Raw genomic sequence first — 15,812 nt, forward strand, 5'->3', positions numbered from 1 at the left:
AAATCAATGCAGACACATAGGTGTGGGATGAAGCTATGTTACCAACTGCAACAGGCAAGACTATAGAAGAAACAGACTTCGGGGAGAAAAATTCGTAGCTAAAATGTGATTATGTTGAATATCCTAGGTTAGTGAGTATGTAGATCAACTAGAACTCTCTGATAATAGAGACAGAAGATAAAATGTATACATTCGCTTGGAAAACTGTTGAGCAGTGTCTTTAAAAAAATGCACATAAAATACACCCCAGTAATTAGAATACACTTAGAATCCTGAGTATCCATACTTAATACAAATGAATACAGGGCTAGGTCCCCGCAGGCGCGCGGTTCGCTTTATCCGGCTCCGTGCAGCCCGTCGGCTCCGGCCTGTTCGCCCCGCTCGCAGCCTGCATCCTGCAGACCGGCGGTGCTCGAGTTGCATCCCTGAGTTGCCCGGGTCTGCCGGCGGCCGTCTGCAGAGATGCCTGGAAGGAGGTCTCGCAGGAGTGCCCAGCCGAGCCCCGCGCGGGTCGCGGCAGATCCTGAAGTTGAGTGTGCTATTCAGTTGAGGAGAATTGGAGACAAACTGAATTTCCGGCAGAAACTTGTGAATCTGATATCCAAACTCCTCCGCCCAGGAACTTAAGAAGATTTCGAATGAGGAGACTCCTTTCAAAGGAAGATTCCCCAGTAGGTGCAAATTTCATCAATTAGAGGAGAGACTGCCTTGTAATGGAAAAGAGCGTGAAGGAACTCTCAGTTGCTTTTGAATGCTCTTGGAAACAAAGATGGATACATCACACATAAATTTCTGTCGGAGGTTTGCCAGAAGTTGTTGTCTGGGATTTGAGAACATTAAAAATCCACTTTATTTTAAAACAAGAATGGAGGAGCTTTGAACATAGGGAATCAATTCTTTATACATTTTGGTTTTGTTTAGAGACTTGTTCTAGTATTTTTGCTGAAGGTTGCTGCCCAGTGTAAGAGGAGCTGACAGATGATTATAGCCTAAGGCCAGGGTCTGAGAAGCAGAATATACTCTGTTTCTACTTCTGGGTGACAACGCCAGGACAATGTGTAATCTTTGGTTTATATATATTATTTTGTTGAGAGTAACATTTTTTTTTTTTTTTTTTGAGAACACTGAAAGTGATAATGAATGTTAATTTCATAGGTCACTACAAAATATAACTAACTTGAAAGTTTCCTTTGAGGTAAGATGTATTATTGTTGTTTCTGTTCGTAAGGCCTTTCACTAAGTGTGTTCCCATGAGCCTTAACCTGGGAAGTGATATACCTTGAAAAAATTTGAAGTGTTCCTTGGTGCCAGTGAAATTCTTGCAGAAAAGAAAAAGAAGCATGGGGATTTTGCATAACTCTGAATCATTTAAAAAGCGATAGATTTAACTGTTGTAATTAAAACTTGGTAAGGAATATTTTAATATAACTGTTGATAAGAAAATGAATATTTTTAAATAAGTTTCTAAAATCTGTAAAATGTCCTTTCTTATACTCAGTGTATATTGTATAAGAGTGATCTTTTAAGAGAGATTAAGCATGTTTTCATGATTGAGATACATACATGTATTTTTCAAAAGGAAAAGATTGCTCATCCAGAATGAAAATTCCATTTACATACATAGGCATAACTTCATCCGTTATATATATATTATCTATCTATCTATTTATATATAGTCTTAGAGTAATAGGTACATTCTGAGACGGGTTTCATGAATTCTGTTTTCAATTATTAAAAGGCCAGGCTATCCACAAAACTCCACAAATATATAAAAAAGAAATAATACTGTCATGATTGAATTTCAGCAGGAATAATCTTATTTATTTTACTTATTTATCATTAAACTATTTTTGTTTCGTTTGATAATAAAGTTGCATTTTGGAATTTTGAGGCAAGGATTTCATAACTACTTGAACTCTTATGGGAAGAATGTTTTAATATAGACTGTAGTCACTTTAGATGAAAAATTACCTCAGCATGTTTTTTTCTTCGTTGCAAAGACTTTTCCGGGTCGGGGGGAGGGGGGCGCAGCATCTGCCTAGAGGAGAATGTTTTGACTTGGATATTTATGGTCTATAACTGTATTTATACATAGATACAAGTAAAATCTGATACTGCTGTTGTAACCTATTAAAAATTACCTATTAAAATTTTTTAAAATTACCTAAAAATTACCTATTAAATAACCTATTAAAAATTTTAAAAAAAGAAATGAATACATACATTCACCAAAAATTATATATATATATGTGTGTGTATATATATATATATATATATAAATGTATTGCAATGATATTCATAGTCTTCCAGAACTGGAAGCTACCAAAATGCCTGTTTCCAGATAAATGAATAAATTAATTGTGGGAAAGATTATAGTCCTGACAGACACAGAAACTGAAACTGTGAAAGGAAGAAACTTCTCTATTGCACTGCAAATAAATGGTAAAGCTGACTTCAAACCTGTCACTATGTCAAAATATTTTATTTTACTCACTACATTTCAGAGGATGATCACTCCCCTTTTTATGCTTCCTGCTGACTAACAGATAGAAAACTGAAGCCAGAAGGGGAGTCAGAGGCCTGGTAGCTAAAACTTGATATGATCAGAGTAGAGATTTTAGGATTACTCAAAAACGATCATATTAGGAAGCTCCAAATGATACCAGTTCATCACTATGAATTTCCCCATGGCACCTGCACCATAAAACAGCAATGAAATTGTCATTATCAAATGAAAGAATATTTCACACAGCATAATATTCCTGATATATCAGAGTAGCTGTCAACTGTTAAACCATGCTGAACGCTGTGGAAAGAATTAAAAACCCTCTCTCTCACTATTTACCCCTGTCAGCTGAATGGCTGAAATGAACACACATATATTTAGGAAAACTGAAAGCACTGTGCCTTCTTATGGCCTTTAGCATTCTTCTGAAAACAAGAAACTAATGAAAAATACTAGAACAGTTCTAAAGAACTCATTAAGAATTTTGAAAAGGTTTTATTAAGAAACAGAATGTGTAGCACAGGGAACTCTACTCAATATTCTGTAACGACTAAATGGGAAAAGAATCAGAAAACAAGAACATATATATGTATATGTATGGCTGAATCACATTGCTGTACACCTGAAACTAACACAACATTGTGAGTCAACTATTCTCCAATATAAAGTAAACATTTAAGAATTAAGCAGCACAATTCCAGAAAAATAAATGACCCACTCAAAAATTGTGCCAAAGAACTAAACAGACATTTCTGCAAAGAAGACAAACATATGGCTAACAAACACATGAAAAGATGCTCAACATCACTCATAATCAGAGAAATGCAGATCAAACCCACAATGAGGTACCATTTCACGCCAGTCAGAATGGCTGCTATCAAAACGTCTACAGGCAATAAATGCTGGAGAGGGTGTGGAGAAAAGGGAAACCTCTTACACTGTTGGTGGGAATGCAAACTAGTACAGCCACTATGGAGAACAGTGTGGAGATTCCTTAAAAAACTGGAAATAGAACTGCCATACGACCCAGCAATCGCACTCCTAGGTATACACACCGAGGAAACCAGAACTGAAAGAGACCCATGTACGCCAATGTTCATTGCAGCACTGTTTATAATAGCCAGGACATGGAAGCAACCTAGATGTCCATCTGCAGATGAATGGATAAGAAAGCTGTGGTACATTTACACAATGGAGTATTACTCAGCCATTAAAAAGAATACATTTGAATCAGTTCTAATGAGGTGGATGAAACTGGAGCCTATTATACAGAGTGAAGTAAGCCAGAAAGAAAAACACCAATACAGTATATTAACGCATATATATGGAATTTAGAAATATGATAATGATAATCCTGTATACGAGACAGCAAAAGAGACACAGATGTATAGTATAGTCTTTTGGACTCTGTGGGAGAGGATGAGGGTGGGATGATTTGGGAGAATGGCATTGAAACATGTATATTATCATATGTGAAACAAATCACCAGCCCAAGTGCGATGCATGATACAAGATGCTCAGGGCTGGTGTACTGGGATGAACCAGAGGGATGGGATGGAGAAGGAAGTGGGAGGGGTGTTCAAGATGGGGAGCATATGTACACCCGGGGCAGATTCATGTCAATGTATGGCAAAACCAATACAATAATGTAAAGTAAAAAAAAAAAAAAAAATTGATTGATTTGAGCAATTCATGGGAGATTAAAGGAAATTTGATGAAAAAAAATTACATATACTTTGCGGAAAAAAAAAAGAAATATAATAGAGTTTACACATTCCATCAGGTTGCTTCAACTGACTTATACAGTTGGATGTTCCCACATCATCCTAGTGGAGTGGGCTACTAACACTGCATTGGAACTATTTGCTAGCTAGTCTAGGGTTCAGCAGGACTTCCCAAGTGGTGCTAGTGGCAAAGAACATGCCTGCCAATGCAGGAGGCATAAGAGAATCCAGTTAGATCCCTGGATGGGGAAGATCCCCGGGAGGAGAACATGGCAACCCACTCCAGTATTCTTGTATGGAGGATCCCCTGAACAAAGGAGCCTGGATGGCTACAGTCCATGGGGTCGTAAAGCTTTGGACACGGCTTAAGTGACTTCACACGCATGCTAGAGTCCAGCAGTGTTGGCTACAAGCAGAACATTGAGATAGCCAAACAGCAGCCTCTTTCCATTTTCTCTGGTCTTCCCCAGGAAACTGCCAGATTTTCTGCCAACAGACTTCTTTTTTTTTTTAATTATTTATTTTGGCTGTGTTGGGTCTCTGTTTCTGTGTACTGGCTCTTCTAGTTGCCATGTGGGCTTAGTTCTCCCACAGTGTGGGATCTAAGCTCCCCAACCAGGGATCAAACCTATGTCACCTGCATTGGAAGGTGGATTCTTTACAACTATACCACTAGGGAAGGCTTCCAACAGACTTCTTTCACTTAAGTCTGTTCAATCTCCCATTGCCCTGCCTGCCTTCTCACAAGATTGAATTTCTTTGACTGTAGTATTTTCTACCCACTCCAGTATTCTGGCCTGGAGAACTTCATGGACTGTATAGTCCATGGGGTCACAAAGAGTCAGACTGACTGAGTGACTTTCACTTTCAGAGCAGAATTTGGCTCTCTCACTAAAGGCTGTGTGTAGTAGGTATACAGAAAAGATACAATCTCAATCTCCGTCTCTCACATTTGGAGCTTCCTCCTTCATCTTGCCTGAGTCAGGCTTCCCCCTGCCCTGTCTTGGCCATGCCTCTGAGATGTCAGCGTACTTTACACCTAACACTTCCCTATAGTTTGCGATGGTTGAAGAAATGATACTATCCGTATTTCTTTATATATCCATATTGTTTCATATATATATTTATTTTTTATTTTTTCCCCTTTGCATATTTTTTTTAGCATTTCATTTTGGGCATGATAGAGTATGTTTGTTTCCTAGGGCTGTTGTAACAAATTACCAGAAAATGGGTGGCATAAAGCACCATACTTGTATTCTCTCACAGTTCTGGAGGCCAGAAGTTTGAAGTCAAGGTGTCAGCAGGATTGTGCTCCCTCCCGATTCTTGCTCTGGAAAGAATTCCACGCCTGTCCTCTGGTGGCTGTGGGCAGTCCTCATCGCTTCTGAGTCTGTAGCTTCATCACTTCAGTCTCTGTTTCTCTTCTCACAGTGTCACCTTTTCTTCTGGGTATTCTCCTTTTCTCTAATTATAAGGACATTTGCCATTATCTACGGTCTGCCTAGCAATCGAAGATGATCACATCTCTAGATTTTTAATTTAATTCTACCTGCAAAGACCTCTTTCCACATAACCTAATATTCATAATTTCCAAGGATTTTAACATAGGTATGCCTTTTTCATAGTTCTCTTTTCTTTTCAATAGGCTTCCCAGGTGATGTTAGTGGTAAAGAACCAGCCTGCCAATGCAGGAGACTTAAGAGATGCAGATTTGATTCATGGGTCTGGAAAATCCCCTGAAAAGGGCATGGCATCCCACTCCAGTATTCTTGCCTCCTCTTGTCCCATGGATAGAGGAGCTTGGTGGCTACAGTCAATAGGGTCACAAAGAGTCTTACATGACTGAAGAGACTTAGAATGCATGCATATCTTTTTTAGAGGCTATCATCAAACCTATGATATGGTAAGATCAAGAAGAGGTATGTGACAGTGTGTAATGCAAGCTTTTTCCACACCAGTTCCTGTGTTTTTAAGTCCTGGTTTGTATTTATCTTTCCTGGGCTCAAGCAGTGTGCAATATTTTTCCACTCTTTTTTAGTTTTTTAATTTATTTGACTGCACTGGGTCTTCATTGTAGCATGTGACATCTTTGTTGCTGCATTCAGAATCTTTAGTTGTGGTACACAGGATCCAGTTTCCTGAACAAAGATCAAACCTGGGACCCATGCATCAGGAGCACATTCTTAGCCACTGGACCACCAGAGAAGTGTCAATATTTTCCACTCTTTTCAGCAAAGGTTCCACTTTATCTTTGGCTAAACTAAGGCCTGAGACATGCAGGTTTCTTTCAAGATTCTGCATTATATCAAAACATACATATTCAAGCAAGTTTATTTTTAAAACGTGCTTTTCAAAGTTCAAAGTTCTTTAGAAAAATCAGTTCAGTTCAGTTCAGTCACTAGGCCGTGTCCAACTCTTTGCAATCCCATGAATCACAGCATGCCAGGCCTCACTGTCCATCACCAACTCCCGGAGTACACTCAAACTCATGTCCACAGAGTCAGTGGTGCCATCCAGCCATCTCATTCTCTGTCGTCCCCTTCTCCTCCCACCCCCAATCCCTCCTAGCACCAGACTCTTTTCCAGTGAGTCAACTCGTCGCATGAGGTAGCCAAAGTATTGGAGTTTCAGCTTTAGCATCAGTCTTTCCAATGAACACCCAGGATTGTTCTCCTTTAGAATGGACTGGTTGGATCTCCTTGCAGTACAAGGGACTCTCAAGAGTCTTCTCCAACACCACAGTTCAAAAGCATCAATTCTTCGGCAATCAGTTTTCTTCACAGTCCAACTCTCACATCCATACATGACCACGGGAAAAAACATAGCCTTGACTAGACGGACCTTTGTTAGCAAAGTAATGTCTCTGCTTTTTAATATGCTATCTAGGCTGGTCAGAACTTTCCTTCCAAGGAGTAAGCGTCTTTTAATTTCCTGGCAGCAATCAGCATCCGCAGTGATTTTGGAGCCCAAAAAAATAAAGTCTGACACTGTTTCCACTGTTTCCCCATCTATTTCCCATGAAGTGATGGGACCAGATGCCATGATCTTTGTTTTCTGAATGTTGAGCTTCAAGCCAACCTTTTCACTCTCCTCTTTCACTTTCATCAAGAGGCTTTTGAGTTCCTCTTCACTTTCTGCCAGAGCATACTAAAAATGAGGTATGATCTGTTTTCATTCTTCTAGATTTTTCTTCTAGATATTTTGCCTGATTATCAGCACTCATAAGGTAGGATCAGATTCCAAGACTTATCTAGATCTGTAGCCAATATTATTTTTTCTGATCCAGAAAAGAGCTTTGCTACTAATTCGATGACAAGGGTAAAAGTGTATAAACACAAAGATTGAGGGAAGATCTGACCTCAAATACATCATGACCTTTGATCTTTGGCTACCTCATGGATTTGTAAATATTTACAGGCTTTATTTAACTCTTGTTTTCTTCATAGAAAGTTTAGTGACTCTTGGAAAATTTTTTCCTGTCATTTTCTGTGGAAAAAATTGCGGTGATAACTATAGTTTTATCATTTCAGCCACATTGATAATGGTTCTTAAACTTATCAGAAACGGTTAGTTTTATTTTCTCCTGAAAACAAGTGACTGCTGAGCATGCCTCATACAGCTGATTAATTATGGTAATTGTAACAATTGGGGATTGAAAATGGGAGTTTACAAAATTCCTGCGAGAATGCCTCTTATGTGTATTTGGGTGGGGTACATTGTTACTTTGTTTGTATTCTTCCCTATTCTACCAGCTGCATAATTTTTCTCAAGGAGATAGAAACTGAGCTAGGATGTGACATCTTCTGAGTCCCATGACAGTCCAACTAAAAATTGTCATAAAAATAGATGAATGGTCCACCATTTTCCCCAGAATGAAATATTTGTCACAAGAATAAATGTGTACTTTTTCTCCCTCCACTTTATGCTCTCATTATAGCCCTTATCAAAGGAAATTATTATGTATTATTATTTTTTAGAAAAATGTTCTGTTCTCAGTATAAAATCTGCCATTAGAGTGATGAAAAAGTACAACAATAATATTTTTAATAAAATTCTCTGAAAATTGTTCTCATGACAGAATTTAAAAGAACATAGAAAAATAGTCCTATTACCTTGGTAAATGGTAGAATATATTGGGTTTTTTTTTTTTTTTTTAAAGAGTTCACTGTCACAATTAATTATATTCTGAGTTTTTCTTTAGATTTCTGCTGTATTTTTCTTTAGATTCCTTTGATCTAGACAGGCTTCTGGCCTGTCTAACATCATACTTATTAATTGAGTGGTTTGGGGAGGGGGGATTTAGATTGAAGATGTTGTGCATTTTGATGACTCCAGGAAGCAACTTAAGCAGTTGTGCTTCTTTTGTGGCAACGTGTAGAAGGAAGAGCTTTTGCCATTTATTTTCTTTGTTCCTTTTAGTACCTAACAGGGTATGCAGGTGTTCAGACATTTGCTAACACGAATTTGAGAACAGAACAGAATAAATTTATTTAAGTAAAATAGAATAGGGCCTCACTTGAGATTTCTGTTACAGTCATAAGATAAAATCTTAGCCATTTTGGCATTATATAACTATACCAACCTAGACAGCATATTAAAAAGCAGAGACATTACTTTGCCAGGACAGGTCCGTCTAGTCAAGTATATAGTTTTTCTTGTGGTCATGTATGGATGTGGGAGTTGGACTATAAAGAAAGCTGAGCACCGAAGAATCGATGCTTTTGAACTGTGGTGTTGGAGAAGACTCCTGAGAGGCCCTTGGACTGCAGGGAGATCCTACCAGTTCATCCTAAAGGAGATCAGTCCTGGGTGTTCATTGGAAGGATTGCTGTTGAAGCTGAAACTCTAATACTTTGGCCACCTGATGTAAAGAATTGACTCATTGGAAAAGACCCTGATGCTGGGAAAGATTGAGGGCAGGAGGAGAAGGGGACGACAGAGGATGAGATAGTTGGATGGCATCACCAACTCAATGGACATGGGTTTGGGTATACTCCCGGAATTGGTGATGAACAGGGAGGCTTGGCATGCTGCAGTTCATGGTGTCACAAAGAGTCAGACATGACTGAGAGACTGAACTGAAATGAACAGTCCTAGATGATGATATTATCTTAAGAAAACAAATTCTTTGTCCCCAAATAAAAGTGGGATAAACATGCATATCAGTCTCTTATAAAATAAAAATAACATGCGAAAAATAAAAATATGGTGACTATATTTTGTAATGTTTTCTAAATAGATAAGTGTACATCTTTGTTCTTACTATAATAATTTAAATTAAACAATTATGTTATTTAGACTTGTCGTAGCTGAATTTTTTATTTTAAATTTAAATATTCGTCTATTTAGGCTTGAGAGTGGAATGGACTGGGAGTTTGGGGTTAGTAGATGCAAACTACTACATATAGAATGGATAAACAACAAGACCCTACTGTATAGCACAGGGAACTACATTCAATATCTTGAGATAAACCATAATGGAGAGGAATATTTAAATGTATATATATTTATAATGTATATACATATATATAAAACTGAGTCACTGCTGTGAAATTAAAAGAACATTGTAAATATGCTTCAATAAAAAATTAAAAATCATGTTATTTAAACATCATTAAAAGGCCTTTAATTCTCTCCTAGAGAACTGACAGTTCACTCTCCTCACTCATATAATGCCATCCCAATTTGGTTAAAATATTGAATATTTATTCTAATCTTTATTTTAGTTTTAAACTAGATTTGAAGTCCTCAGTGGCAGCAGTTCTGCCTTTCCCCTCCTTGTTTCTCTTCAGCACATTTCTGTGAGGAATGCCCTGCCCACACGTTGGCTGCCCCATTAGGCAACATCTGTTATAGTTGTCCATCTTTGCAGCAGAACTTGGCACTTCTCCAGTGGTTTAATAAAGCAAAAATTGTTTTTTTCTCTCCCAAATCATCAGAGTATCATCTAATATTTACTGAAAATTTACTTAACATGATATCCAGAATGTATTTATATCCACACCGCCATCAACTCAAGGAGTCCTCATATGATTCTCAAAGTCCCTATTCAGTCCTATCAACCAGAGACCTCTCTCCACCCCCAGATTCCTTGACACTGCTCAGATTTCTAGCTTTCCCCTTCTTTTCTTTATTGAGCTAGATGACTTTCTCCTTCTGCTGTAAAATGCTTGCACTTCTCTGCGTGTCAACAGTTCTCAAAGCCATTTTCCTTTTGATTAAAAAATAATAATTTGGATGAATTTCTTGGGAGATAACATTTTCTCCTAGCATTACAAATACACAGTGTGCATTTTGAAAAAGAGAGAGAACCATTATGTTCCAACAGATGTCCTAAGAAACAGAACATTTAAAAAATTCTGACTTTATAACTTATTTGTAAAATATTTGGTAAATGAATCATCTTGGCTAAATCTTAGTATGAGACATGCCTTACATTTACTGTAGGATTTAACAATGATATTTGAAAAGAAAAAAGCAAAAAGCACTAGGGATATATTTTATGTTGCATGACATAAGACCACAGACTGAGAGTTTTAAAGGGCTCTATGCTGGGAAAGGTTGGGGGCGGGAGGAGAAGGGGACGACGGAGAATGAGATGGCTGGATGGCATCACCGACTCTGTGGACATGAGTTTGAGTGAACTCCGGGAGTTGGTGATGGACAGGGAGGCCTGGCGTGCTGTGATTCATGAGGTCGTGGAGAGTCGGACACGACTGAGGGACTGAACTGAACTGAACTGAACTGTCCTTCATAAGGGGCTTCCCTGGTAACTCAGATGGTAAAGTGTCTGCCTGCAATGCGGGAGACCTGGGTTCAATCCCTGGGTTGGGAACGTGCCCTGGAGAAGGAAATGGCAACCTACTCCAGTACTCTGGCCTGGAAAATTCCATGATGGAGGAGCCTGGTAGGGAGCCTCGTAGGTCCATGGGATCGCAAAGAGTCAGACACAACTGAGCAACTTCACTGATTCACTGGTCCTTCATAAAAATAACAATTCAGGAAGAAAGATGGGGAATGCATACTGGCATCCACATTCCTTAACACAGCAAATTTGTAATTCATACAGAAACAAACCTAGGATTCTCTCAAATAATTGTCTTAGAGTGAATGAGGGAGATGGACTGGGTGTGGGTAGATCATATGATACCTAACAATAGAAAGAAATGTGCATTTTGAAGATGAAAGAAGAAAATGATGACAATTTAAAAGAGGTACTGATACCATGCATCTGAAAGAAAACATTACTATGAGGGGATCTGTGAGGGAGTCTCAGAATTTATTAGTCCAGAAGAGTAAAATGTTAAAGATATGTAGTGAAGTTGCAATATTTGTTCTGGGTAGTAAAATACTAAGTACCATTTTGTTAGTTGAGATATTAATATCTCAAGAAGACAAACTTCCATTTATTGGGGAAGTTGGTTTCTTCCTCTTTGGCACACAGTAATTCCCAATAAACAGAATAAATGTGCCTTCTGCATCAAATTTTAATTTGAGTTACAAATAGTTGCTTTGTCCAAGTATTTAATTGATATGATGCCTTGTTTTCATGTTGTATGAAACACTTTATACTCTGTTCCAATAAATACCTTTATTAGTAAAATAGGAAAATAAAGAAAGCTAATTCCAATTCCAGGAATACATCATCACACCTGTCAAATAAAAATAGGAAAACAAAAAGCCTCTTATTAAAATGAAAGTATTGGCTCCAGATAGACATCTTTGCACATGTTATTCTCATTCCCACACCATGTGGAAGAAGAAAAGAGAAACTCAAGAGAGTATCTCATGACTTCACGGAATGGAATTGAGATCCCAGTAATGAGATATTGTTTAAAGAAAACTCTGTTAAACAAGCATTTAATTAGTCTCAGATGTTGTCAGATTTCTGGCTGTGTGGGATTGAATGTGTGAGACTTTTTCCTCTGAGTCTAATTTTCTTCAAAGGGGAAAAAAGAAAAAATATCACTGCATTGCCACCCACTTTTATCGCTATAAACTACCTATATCTGACTATGTGAGGATGCAGGTAGGGGATGTCAGAGGAATCATATGGGGCTCTCTAATCCTCAGTATATTTCAAAAATGCCATTTTAAATGTTGGCCAACATATAGCAACCAAATCTGAAGATACGTCATTTAAACAGTAATGGGAAAAATGAAAGTTTCAAGGGATATCATTTGAAATCAAACCTAGCTAAAAAGGTAACTTTAAATTTTTTAACCTTGTGACTGAAATTAGCTTTAGCTTCCAATTGGAAACCAATCCTATGCCACATATTTCATATAAAGATGAGAGGTTATACATGGTATTTTATTAATAATTTTATTGGAGGGAGGGAGTAAGATGGCAAAGGAATAGGACAGCGAGACCACTTTCTCCCCCACAAATTCATCAAAAGAACATTTGAACGCTGAGTAAATTCCACAAAACAACTTCTGAATGCCAGCAGAGGACATCAGGCACCCAGAAAAGCAGCCCATTGTCTTTGAAAGGAGGTAGGATAAAAGATAAAAAGAGAGACAAAAGAGGTAGGGATGGAGTTCCGTCCCGGGAAGGGAGGCTTAAAAAAGAGAGAAGTTGCCAAACACCGGGAAACACTCTCACTGGCGAGTCTGTGGCGAGCCTTGGAACCTCAGAGGGCCACATAACCGGAAGGAAAAAGAAAGAAATAATTAAAACCCACAGATTACCTGCCAAAAGGTAACTCCCAGTGTAGAAGCAGCGCAGATGCCCGCATCTGACATTAGCAAGCGGGGGCTGCGCAGGGAGGAGCCGGCTGAACTGCTTAGAGAGAGGACCAGGCCTGAATGCCACGAGGGCAGTCTGGGGGAGCCGACTGGAGGTAGCAAAGCAGACTGTGGGGTAGCTACCCCACGAAAAGGCGAAAAGCCCTAATCTAAGACTCTGCCAGCCCCACTCACAGAACAAAGGACTGAGCAGAGCTAGCAGGCTGTGGTCAGCCCATTCCCCGCTGGCACAGGCAGAGGAGGGCAGCCAGAGCCAGAAGCCGGCAATCGCGGCCCCAGAGAGGCATCCAATACCAAACTGCAGGCAGGCTTCATTGCTAACCAAGACTTCACGGGTTTCTGACCGTTCAACATCCACCTGAGAAGGTGCGCTGGCTGTACACCCAGAAAACCGAGTGGGAGGGACCGGGGAGGCAATAAGTCACAACAACCGTGCTCGCCAAACGCCTGGTCACCTGAGCTGCTCAGACTGCGAAGGCACAAAATGCAGGTCCAACCAAATCTGCACTTTTGTGGAGTACCCAAGTGCTTGAACCTGAGCTGCTCAGACCTGGAAAGTGCATACAACCCAGCGCAGGCCTCGAATAGTGCCTGGCAGAGTAACCTAGAGCCTGTGCAGTGTAGACTGGGACAGCACACGCACCGTGAGAGGGGGCAAACCCAGTGTCACCGAGACACTGTGAGCAATCCCCACAGACACCAGAGATATTTGTCTATAGTGTTCCTCCCTTACCAGAACAGGACTGAACAACTGAGCCTTAAAAAGTGTCCACCACCGCCCCTAGTGTCAGGGCAGAAATTAGACACTGAAGAGACCAGCAAACAGAAGCTAAAACAGAGGGACCCACCTTGGAAATGACAGATAAAGAAGTCTATAGGCTACTCCAAGAATGAAACCGAAAAATCAGAGGCAAGAGGCTTAAGCCCGAATCCTGAGAACACCAGAGAACTCCTGAGTACAGGGAACATTAATCGATAGGAGCTCATCAAACACCTTCATACCTACACTGAAACCAAGCACCACCCAAGGGTCAACAAGTTCCAGAGAAAGACATAACACACAAATTCTCCAGCAACACAGGAAAATAGCCCTGAGCTTCAATATACAGGCTGCCCAAAGTCACTCCAAACCCACTGACATCTCATAACTCATTACTGGACACTTCATTGCACTTCAAAGAAAAGAAATCCAGCTCCACCCACCAGAACACCGACACAAGCTTCCCTAACCAGGGAACCCTGACAAGCCACCCATCCAACCCCACACACAGCGAGGAAACTACATAACAAAGAGAACGCCACAAACTGCAAGAAGAGGGAAAGGCCACCCCAAGCACAGCAACATAAGCAAGATGAAGAGGCAGTGAAATACCCAGAAAGTAAAGGAACAGGATAAATGCCCACCAACACAAACAGAAGAGGAAAATATAGGGAATCTACCTGATAAAGAATTTCGAATTTTGATGGTGAAAATGATTCAAAATCTTGAAAGCAAAATGGAGTTACAGATAAATAACCTGGAGAAAAGGATTGAGAAGATGGAAGAAAGGTTTAATAAGGATTTAGAGGAAATAAAAAAGAGTCAATATACAATGAATAATGCAATAGATGAGATCAGAAACACTCTGGAGGGAACAAACAGTAGAATAACGGAGGCAGAAGACAGGATAAGCGAGCTAGAAGATAGAATTGTAGAAATAAATGAAACAGAGAGGAAAAAAGAAAAACAAATTAAAAGAAATGAGGACAATATTAGAGACCTCTGGGACAATGTTAAACATCCCAACATTCGACTCATAGGAGTCTCAGAAGAAGAAGACAAAAAGAAAGACCATGAGAGAATACTTGAGGAGATAATAGTTGAAAACTTCCCTAAAATGGGGAAGGAAATAGTCACCCAAGTCCAAGAAACCCAGAGAGTCCCTAACAGGATAAATTCAAAGCGAAATGCTCTAAGACACATATTAATCAAATTAACAAAGATCAAACACAAAGAACAAATATTAAAAGCAGCAAGGGAAAAGCAACAAATAACACACAAGGGGATTCCCATAAGGATAACAGATGATCTTTCAACAGAAACTCTTCAGGCCAGGAGGGAATGGCAAGACATACTTAAAGTGATGAAAGAAAATAACCTACAGCCCAGATTACTGTACCCAGCAAGGATCTCATTCAAATATGAAGGAGAAATCAAAAGATTTACAGACAAGCAAAAGCTGAGAGAATTCAGCATCACCAAACCAGCTCTCCAACAAATGCTAAAAGATCTTCTCTAGACAGGAAACACAGAAAGGGTATATAAACTCGAACCCAAAACAATAAAGAAAATGGCAACGGGATCATACTTATCAATAATTACCTTAAACGTAAATGGGTTGAATGCCCCAGCAAAAAGACAAAGGCTGGCTGATTGGATACAAAAACAAGACCCTCAAATATGTTTTCTAAAAGAGACCCACCTCAAAATGAGGGACACATACAGACTGAAAGTGAAGGGATGGAAAAAATATTCCACACAAACAGAGACCAAAAGAAAGCAGGAGTAGCAATACTCATATCAGATAAAATAGATTTTAAAACAAAGGCTGTGAAAAGAGACAAAGAAGGAAACTACATAATGATCAAAGGATCAATCCAAGAAGAAGATATAACAATTATAAATATTTATGCACCCAACATAGGAGCACCCCAATATGTAAGACAATTACTAACAAGTATGAAAGGGGAAATTAACAACAAAGCAATAATAGTGGGAGACTTTAATACCCCACTCACACCTATGGACAGATCATTTAAACAGAAAATTAACAAGGAAACACACACTTTAA

The 15,812-nt window shown here is 39.1% G+C and overlaps 1 pseudogene; it reads left to right on the top strand.

The window, feature by feature from the left end:
* Positions 1 to 462: 462 nt before the first annotated feature.
* LOC148778546 (phorbol-12-myristate-13-acetate-induced protein 1 pseudogene) lies at positions 463 to 627 on the top strand (annotated as a pseudogene).
* Positions 628 to 15,812: the final 15,185 nt, after the last annotated feature.

The sequence above is a fragment of the Moschus berezovskii genome, chromosome 2 (genome assembly GCF_049115385.1).
Source record: "Moschus berezovskii isolate FMDL1 chromosome 2, NW_MosBer_1.0, whole genome shotgun sequence".
Lineage (NCBI taxonomy): Eukaryota > Metazoa > Chordata > Mammalia > Artiodactyla > Moschidae > Moschus > Moschus berezovskii.